Raw genomic sequence first — 10,121 nt, 5'->3', positions numbered from 1 at the left:
CACACACACACACACACACACACACACACACACACACACACACACACGAGACCTAAGGGGTGGCAGCCACAGCTTCCACACTCACCCACCAAGCTGTGCTGTAGTGGCCCCAATGCCAATCCTGGAGAACCACGCCCTTTCCCTCTGTCCCCAGGACTGGACCTGGAGGGGGTCAGAAAGTGCCAGGGAGGCCTGGCAGGGTGCAAAAAAGCCCACCAGGCCTCCCCAAGCCTGGCTCCCAGGGGGAGAGAAAAAGCACAAAAGTGGGCACAATTAGTACACAGATAGTCAACATTCTACTTTCCGAAGGGAGCCAACTGCTGAGGGACACGTACAAGCTCCTTGGGTAAGCACTGAGAAATACAACACTCAAGTTTGATTTTGGTTCTGCTAAATTTGCTCCAATGTCAATCTTAGTATTTTAGAATCAAAAAGAAGAAATGTAACATATTTCTGTTTGTCATTTAAATATCTATAACAAATAAAATGGAACAGATGGCAGTTTCCTCCATAAATGTCCAGGAAACACCCCAGGAGCTCTGCATCTCCACCCACCTTCTACAGGACCATAAAGAGCTTTCTGAATCAAAGATCAAATGAGCTTCATGGTAATTTTAGGATTAGAAATAATTTACTGCACTCAGTCACAATCAATCATTCATGAGCATTACTTACATAATGTTCAAGCACATCTTGGAGAAATCAGCTTCTGTGTTACTACAACCAGACTCACTGTCATAGTGCCCAGGCCCTCCTTTCTGGTAGTATCACATGTTGACCTCATTGTGTGCCTTGATGCCACAGTTACCTGCACCCCCTTTTTTATTGTTATGTTAATCACCATATATTACATCATTAGTTTTTGATATAGTGTTCCATGATTCATTGTTTGTGCATAACACCCAGTGCTCCACGCAGAACGTGCCCTCTTTAATACCCATCACCAGGCTAACCCATCCCCCCACCCCTCTCCCCTCTAGAACCCTCAGTTTGTTTTTCAGAGTCCATCGTCTCTCATGGTTCATCTCCCCCTCCGATTTACTCCCCTTCATTCTTCCCCTCCTGCAATCTTTTTTTTAACATATATTGCATTATTTCAGAGGTACAGATCCGTGATTCAACAGTCTTGCACAATTCACAGCGCTCACCATAGCACATACCCTCCCCAGTGTCTATCACCCAGCCACCCCCTCCCTCCCACCCCCCACCACTCCAGCAACCCTCAGTTTGTTTCCTGAGATTAAGAATTCCTCATATCAGTGAGGTCATATGATACATGTCTTTCTCTGACTGACTTATTTCGCTCAGCATAACACCCTCCAGTTCCATCCATGTCGTTGCACATGGCAAGATCTCATTCCTTTTGATGGCTGCATAATATTCCATTGTGTATATATACCACATCTTCTTTATCCATTCATCTGTCGATGGACATCTTGGCTCTTTCCACAGTTTGGCTATTGTGGACATTGATGCTATAAACATTGGGGTGCACGTACCCCTTCGGATCCCTACATTTGTATCTTTGTGGTAAATACCCAGTAGACCTGCACCCCTTTTGAGGAGGTTCCTGTGACTGTCCAAGAGAGAGACCAGAGACGTGGACTTGGTATAGGCAGCAGGAATGCAGATAGGGATGGATATGATAAACACTGCATTGTCACAACTCCCCATGGGCATCTGATTTTGCAGCCTGGATTACATATCAGGGATATTAAAGCTCAAGACTGAAGTACTAGAAAATCAATCTGGACTATAAATGCCATTACCCATGTTTGTTTTTAGTTAACTCTTAACTATGATACTACCAACAACATAAACATCATCAAGAACTTGAAGGCCCACTTCTTAACTCATCATTGCTGGCTCCCCGAAGTCTGACCTGAAACTCTCTTCCGAACTTGACATCAGCACTGCCCGTTTCTTCCACACACCTTCCAGCTCAAGATACCCCTTCTCCCACATTCCAACACCTATTTAAACCCCATCCACCTTCAAGACCCCACAGTTCCCCAGAACCCACAATGCTCTGTGCTCCCACACAGTTAGCAGAAGTCTAATTTCATTCTGCTTGGCTGCAGAGTTCTCCTCTGATTCAGTCTCCCTGGGAGGAGGGAGAGGCTACTGAGGCAAGGGTGGCTTATGTATGTCTGGGTCATCCCAGCTCGGGGCACTGCCCCCCAACAGTGCCCCGAAAGTGAACACACAATGCTCAAAGGCAGGCATGTAGTCGGTGGAAGGGAGACAAAACCAGGTTTTTCTTTTCTCTAAACACTTTCAGGCTCTAGTGTCTACCTCAAGAGTTTGACTAATTAGAATTTCTTCTGTGTGAAAAGTTACAAAAAGAAGCTTAGCACCCCTGGACGGATGCTTGCTTGTGTCAGCACCCATATCAACCTGTCCATCCCAGCAGGACCTGAACCTTACTCTGTATTGCCCATGCCACCCTTCAGATGTTAATGGGCTAGCCCTCTATCTGAGGTACAGCCTGAGAACCACTGAAAGTGTTCTTCAAACAGAAGAAAAAAACTGAAGGAAAAGGGCCAACCACATTTGGAACTGGCCACATTACCCAGAGGCTTTACAAACACAAGTTGCTCTGTTCCAGGGATATGCATGATTTTGGGCTGCCCCCTCGTGGGCACTTGTAAGAGTCACAACTACAAATCATTTCCTTTCCAGAAAATCTTCATTATCATGCTCATAGTCATCACGTGCTTCATCATACTAAGAGGTGACCCAGTTACTATGGATCTAATGCACTTCTTGGATTTACTTGACTCAATCACCTTATGATGCAGGGACTATTTCGATCCTCATAGGTGCAGAAAGGGAGGCACATAGAGGTTAATTAACTTGTCTGACGTCACACCATCAGAAAGTGGAGAAGCCAGATCCCACTCCAAGAATGTAATTCCAGGACCCACACTCTTAATTACTGCTCTCCTGCAAAGGAAGAAATGTAACAGCTTGATCTTAGTGCCTATGAACGAAAAGCTGTGACTCAGTATCACACACAAGGAACAAATCCCATCCTTGTCCCAAGAATAAGCCTGCAAAGATGGGGAGAGGTCTAAGTCTAACTCATTAGAGAGGGATCAAGTAAGCACTACTATGAGCCATGCACTTGCTGGCTGGCCACAGATACGGCCACTGCCCAAGCAGAGTAAATATTTGCTTCCTCTTCAAACTGATGGTTTGGAAATGTTTTAGAGAGGCTGATGCTGGGTGGGAAAGGGGGTTAGCCAAAGAATGTTGGGAACAACCATGAAAAGCAGTTCTGCTTTGGCCTCACTAAGGAGGGTGAAGCAACTCAAACAGTCTAACATGGGTAACTTGGAGTCTCTGTACTGTCACACACAGCCACAAGCCAGATGCAACTACTTCAATTTAAGAAAATCAAAATTAAATGCAATTAGGGGTGCCTGGCTGGCTCAGTCGGAAGAGCATGCGACTCTTGATTGCATGGGCTGTGAGTTTGAGTCTCACATTGGATGTAGGATTACTAAAATAAATAAATAAACTTAAAAAAATTAAATGCAATTAAAAGTTCAGTTCCTCAGCACACTGGCCACATTTCAGACACTCACCAGCCACATGAGGCTGGTGGCTACCCTACTGGACAGCACTGAAAGAGAAAGAGAAGTCTGGCAGCTCCCTCTTGTGATTCCTTCCTTAACACTTAGCTGCTATGGGACATATGTGGATAAGGAAGATCTCAGAGTTCAATCAGGGTTGAGTTTTGCTGGGTGAGTAAGGCTGAGGTAGGGCCTCATTCCTCCACACAGTGTCGGCCTCTCCTGATTACAAGAATTGTCAAGCAATTGTTTCTAGAACATCTGTTTGAAGAGAAGCCAAATAATTAACTCATATCTCCAACTTCCATCTTGTGACTTTCCATGATCCTCTAGGAGCCCCTGCTGAGAAGCACAGGGCTTATCCCAGGGGAGAGCACAAACCAGACCACCCCTATTTGTTAGGGGCCATGGACTTAACCAGTTATTAGCACTAGTACAACACAGCCAGAGGAATGGAGGTAGACCATGATTAACACAGCCAGGGTAAATAATACATGAACATTAACAACACCAAGAGACCTCCTCTAAAGACCCAGTATACTTAAGGGTTAACGCTCAATTTGGTTCCTAAAGGTAGCCTTCTTTCTGTATGGCCTGAAATCCTAAAGTATTTAGTTTTCCTACCCAATCAATCATCCTTTGTCCATTATACCTCATACTTTATGGGTATTCTTGTCTTTTATTAAACCAGAGATCCAATTTTATCTTTGAACCCCATGAGAAGAGATGGAGAATAGATCTATGCTTGTCGGGGGAAGGGAAGTGGGTGGCTGTAAAAGGGCAGCATGAAAGATCCTTGTGGTAATGGAAATGTCCTCTATCTTGACTGTACCAGTGTCACTACTCTGGTTGGGACAGTGTATTATAATGCTGCAAGCTAGTACTGTTGGGGGAAACCGGGTAAAGGGTACATGGGATCTCTCTGTAGTGTCACTTATAACTGCATGTGAATCTACAATGACCTCAAAATGGGAAGTTTAATTTAAAAAAAAATATGGTCCAGGGGTGAAGCCCTGGAGGAGAACCAAAGACATAGAGGGAGCAGAGGACACCTTCCTGGAGGTGTCCCACCCAGGAGGACAAGCGGTACACATGTCAGAGCCAAGCCTGCCCCATTCCTGATGCAGTAATGCTTCCCAGGACAATATCATTCAGGTAACGTGCACCACCAAAACGGAGGCCTTTTCCTGGGCAACTCATCCCATGGAAATGAGAATGAAACAGGGATACTGAGTGGCTAAACAACTATTTTATGTTAACAGAATGGCATAAAATTTCATACTTCACTGATGTGCTCTTGCTTGGAGTAACTTTCCGTTATCCTTGGGCTGTAGCAACACATTTTTTAAAAACTAATTTTAAAATGAATTTTATTAGCCTGAGCACTCTCCCACTAGAATATTAATGAGCTGGTATCAGTAAATTATTCATGGTACTGGTAATAACCATTATGAAAATACCAAGTTTTTAGAGGAAGCCAGCTGTGTTCAACTTTTAAAAATTAATTGTATTAAATGAATTTTAAAGTAACTTTCCCAATCACACTCATATCACTGCGACTGAGTCAGTGTCCAGAAAAAAGAAACGAAGAGCTTATCAAATAAGAAGTTCAGTGCCAGCCAGCCCCCTTCTGTGGGGCGCCCTTCCCTCTGTGGACTGGCAGACATGGACACATTTCACTTCCATGGTGACTCATTTGTGCTGTCATCTAAGTGCATCAAGACCAGTGGTTCTCAACTATGGCTACACAATGGAATCACCTTAGGAGCTTTTAAAATGACAGATGCATGCATCTCCCTCCCAGAGTCTGACCTAACATCTCAGGTGTAAATGGGGTGGCAGTGCTTTAAAAGCTCCCACACGATTCTAACATGCAGCAAGACTTAGAAATGTCCTGGCCCACTACTCCTCCCACTGGAGCATGCATGAGAACCACCTGGAGGGCTTGTGAACTCTTACTGCTGGATGGCACCCCCAGAGCTTATAACAGAGTGGGCCTGGAGTGAGCCAGAGAATCTGCCTTTCTAACAAGTTCCCAGGTGAGGCTGATGCTATTGGTCCAGAGCCCACATCTTGAGAAACACTGCTCTAGACTGTGCTGACTCTATAGTATATGGCCCTGCCTGTGGCTCCTCTGTGGGTGTCCAGAACCCAGAAGAATGTGGGGCTCACAAAGTGGGATGGAAGGAATGCAAAGAGATGATCGACCACCTGCACCCCCCTCTCCTCCCCACACACAGCATTTCCCTTTGCCACGGTTGTTACTGCTCCACGTGCTATGGTCTGGGCCTGTTCATTTGCCCCTTGCCCTCTAAGCTCTTATCTCTGAATCTCCAGCACCTTGCACAGGGTACTTAAATACTTACTGAATGAATAGGCCATGAATATTATGTCCCACTGACGGAAACTTCCCAATCTGTAGAACATTTAAACCTTTTTTATCAGTAATATCTATACAAACAAGTAACATCTTGAAGCATCTTTGTACCTGTTACACTGCTGGAGTTGGGACAAGGAGTACAAAGGTAAAGGAAAGCAGCTTTTCCCACTGCTCCCCATGCTCCCCCCGACAAGGCTAAAATGAATCTTTTCTCTAAATTCCATCAGTGCTCCGCCTCTCTCAGTCCTTTTCCTTCTTTAATTCGAATTGGGATCCCTCTCATTCATGGTCCTCAAGCACAGGAAGCTCTACCCTCCAACCGTCCCCCTTTCCAGTCCATCTGTCAGGATATAAGCTTATTTATTTATTTATTTTTTAGATTTTATTTTTAAGTACTCTCTACACCCAATGTGGGGCTTGAACTTAAAACCCCGAGATCAAGAGTTGTATGTTCTACCAAATGAGCTAGCCAGGCAACCCAATATAAGCTTCTTAAGGGAAAGGCCCATGTCCCATTTCTTCCCATAGCCCCTAGGGCCTAGCATAGTATTCTGTACTTTATTAAGCACTTAATAAATGCTCTGAGTTCACAAGCACCTACTATGTGCCAGGCCTGGAGGGGATATTAAGACACACATTTCCGGGCGCCTGGGTGGCTCAGTTGGTTAAGCGACTGCCTTCGGCTCAGGTCATGATCCTGGAGTCCCGGGATCGAGTCCCGCATCGGGCTCCCTGCTCAGCGGGGAGTCTGTTTCTCCTTCTGACCCTCTCCCCTCTCGTGCTATCTCATTCTCTCTCTCAAATAAATAAATAAAATCTTAAAAAAAAAAAAGACACACATTTCCTACGATCCTATGACAGCATCAGGACAAGGACATCACTCCTGTGGTCTCTGTATGACCTGACCCACTTATTTAAACTTGAGAAGCGTCAATTTCCCATACTTAAAAGGGATATGGAATGCTAGCTCTGGGAACTCACCCTCTTATAATACATCCCCACGCTATGACAAGGCCAAGTTAAACAGCAGGTCTCAGGGAAGGCTCCAACCAGCAGAGCCAAAAGCTACCACCAACCGCAGCCTCTGAGTGTGCCGTCTTGGCCCTCCAGCTGCCCCTCAGTAAAGATATCAAGTGAGAACCACCCAGTCAACCCCAGGCAACACACAGAACCCTGAGAAAAAAGGCAACATCATAAACTGCTCAGTCTTGGTGTAGTTTGTTTCACAGCAATATAACCAGAAAACCAGTCCACCAATCAACCAAAAGCAAACAAGCAACTGTTTCTGATCACTCAGCCTATGGGACCCAGATTATGCACCACCCTAGACTCCTCAGCCTCATGGGCTCACCAACCCTGGACCTCAGCCACCTGTCACGCTTCTCAGGCAGAATTTAGTGATGGCCCATGTAGTTCCCTCACTCAATATGCCTGGAAGCAGCTCCTGCCACTGACTCCGACAGAAGAGCCCCCATACACGGCATCAGCTGAAAAGGAAGAACACTAGCGCCTTGACATTGACTAGGCCAATCCTGCAGAGGCCAGGAAACACGACCCAGAAGACAAAGCGGTTAAGGCCCTGTGGCATGCACTCTGAATGAGACAGGAAGGCAACAATGGATGAATTGTTTGACATTGTTTCTACCAGCGACTGCTCTGAGTCACTGGGATTCATAACCTCCCTGGACATGGCCTGTGGATCCAAGCATCACAAGCTGTGTTTGGTTGCAAGGCCTTGGTCAGCTTGATGATGCATCACCTTTTATTTCCTTTCCTTCCTTCCCTAGATCACATACCTTTCCCCTCACTCTTAGTTCCCAGGGAGCAGACCCCTCAATAAAGTGCTGGTAAGTATAAAAGAGGAGGAGAAACTGTACATGAATGTTCATAGCAGGATTATTCATAATAGCCACAAAGTATAAACAACCCAAATGTCCATCAACTATTGAATGGATAAATAAAACATGGTATGTCCATATAATGAAATATTATTCAGTCATAAAAAAGGAATGAAAGGAATGATGGGCTGTTAATGGGTACAGGATTTCTTTTAGGGGTGATGAAAATAAATGTTCTGATGTAATGATGGTTGTACAACACTGTGAATGTACTAAAACCCACCAAAGTTTACACTTCAAAATGGTAACTGTTATGTGAATTATATTGCAATAATACAATTTTGCAGAAAGAAAATAAAACCATCTTATGGAGGGCTCCACAATGAGATTTAAAATCTACAACCGGGGCGCCTGGGTGGCTCAGTTGGTTAAGCATCTGCCTTCGGCTCAGGTCATGATTCCAGGGTCCTGGGATTGAGCCCCGCATCGGGCTCTCCACTCAGCAGGGAGTCTGCTTCTCTCTCTCCCTCTGCCCCTACCACCGCTCGTGCTCTTTCTCTCAAAATAAACAAAATCTTTAAAAAAAATAAAATAAAATCCAGAGCCTAATTAATCTCATCTGTGGCCTTCATCCAAGTCTCCCAAGTTACTGCTTTTACTTTTTCCTCTCAAATATCCAAACGATACATTTGGTTCCAACAAGCATTTTCCATACAATGAGAATAAATGTAGTTCATCTATGTAAAAATCATACGTATGTATATATGTATATATATGTATATATACACACACATCTTTGTGAAGTATCTGCCACATAATCTCAAGATCTTTATTATATTTTATAAAACTGGGGAACAAAAATGAATGTTTGTAAGTTGAAAGAAAATGAAATATATCTGCTATTTGTTCAAAAAGGAAGAGGTGATGAAAAAATACCAATAAATGGTAAATGTGTTATGATCAACAGTTATGATTATATGAAGTGATGTATATGAAGAATTTTCCATTATGACAAATGCTCATTAAATACTAGTGGCTATTATTTTTACGGGAGGTTGTATTTTGGGATTAAAGAAATGGAGACTCAAAAAGTCAAGTGACACACCCAATGTCATATTAAGTGGGAAGATTCTCATTACCTCTCTGACCCTCAATCCACTGTGATTTTTTCCTAGACTCTGCTGTAGGATCAGATTCAGATCAATGAAGGGCAGGAAGGTGAAAGTTCCAGGAAGGGGTAATGGTGTATGCAAAAATATGCTAGAAAATAACAGTTAAATCCTCAAATCTCATTGAACTTCAATCCTACCTGTCTAAACTGAAAATCAATTGATAGAATCTAGAACCTTTTTCATCTTTGCATGAGGGTATTGTTTTTGTCCAGAAAGCATGACATATTCCTGCCTTATATTTTTTCAATTAAAATCTCAAAAACAATTACAATCCCATATGGTCACTAAACTTTCTATTTAAATTTCTTTCAATATGGAACTAAATCTCAATTCTCAGTAGGTCCTGTCAGCATCCATCCATACTACAGGATGACTGCTTTAATGCAGTGGACTGTAATGAAAACCAACAGCACTAAGAGTTGAAGATTCTTGTCTGGCAACCTGAATTTTCTCCAAAATGAAATTCATATCCATTAAAGGCACTCTGAGAATAATAAATCAACCCTTACACTGTTAAAATCAGGGCTTAATCATACCAGTGTACAATGCACAAAAAAATCCCCGAAAAGTAAATTTAATAATGTATGATCGGCACTTTCAAGATCCCAAATCATGGAATTTTGGGTGAAAGAGCTCTCAGGAGCCCAATTCAACCCTCTACTTGCTGTGAGTGAATGAGCGAGCAAGCGGCAGAGATGAGGGGGTTTGGTCCCTTTCCTCCACCAGAAAAAGAACTATCTTTATCCTCCTTGCTTCCTTCATCTGCCCATCGGATATGCTGGATGAATTCTTGGGCTTTTGTTATACAAATGGATAATGCAGGTAAAAAGGGTTTCAGGACTGTAAGAAGTGAATCAGCTTTGATTAACAGACACTGGAAAGGGAAGCAAACCTTTTGTATGAGGGAACAAAAGAGAAAAGGAAGAGGTGGACATAGGAGTCAGAAGCCATGTTAAGGCTGCCTCTGGGTACAATTCTGCCTGGGAGCTGAACACAGGAAGGGTTTCAAGAAACTCCTGGAAGGTATGGTATGTATGTGTGTAATACCGGGAGCCAGAGGAATAGGCAAAGAGCTGCAGGTTAGAATTTAATCCTCTGACACTTTGCTAATCTCCTGTAAAGATCTGAATTGTTTTTAATCTCTTTTGGTTAC

The 10,121-nt window shown here is 43.6% G+C and overlaps 1 protein-coding gene across 14 annotated transcripts in view; it reads right to left on the bottom strand.

Moving 5' to 3' along the window:
- Window positions 1–10,121, bottom strand: part of MAP7D2 (MAP7 domain containing 2) — a 101,861-nt gene that overhangs the window by 50,786 nt on the left and 40,954 nt on the right. The window lies entirely within an intron of this gene.

Source organism: Callorhinus ursinus, unplaced genomic scaffold (genome assembly GCF_003265705.2).
Source record: "Callorhinus ursinus isolate GAN/ISIS: 27379988/994484 unplaced genomic scaffold, GSC_fseal_2.0 scaffold16, whole genome shotgun sequence".
Taxonomy (NCBI): domain Eukaryota; kingdom Metazoa; phylum Chordata; class Mammalia; order Carnivora; family Otariidae; genus Callorhinus; species Callorhinus ursinus.
Note: the sequence above shows the minus strand (reverse complement) of the source record. Positions and strands in the feature narration are given on the sequence as shown.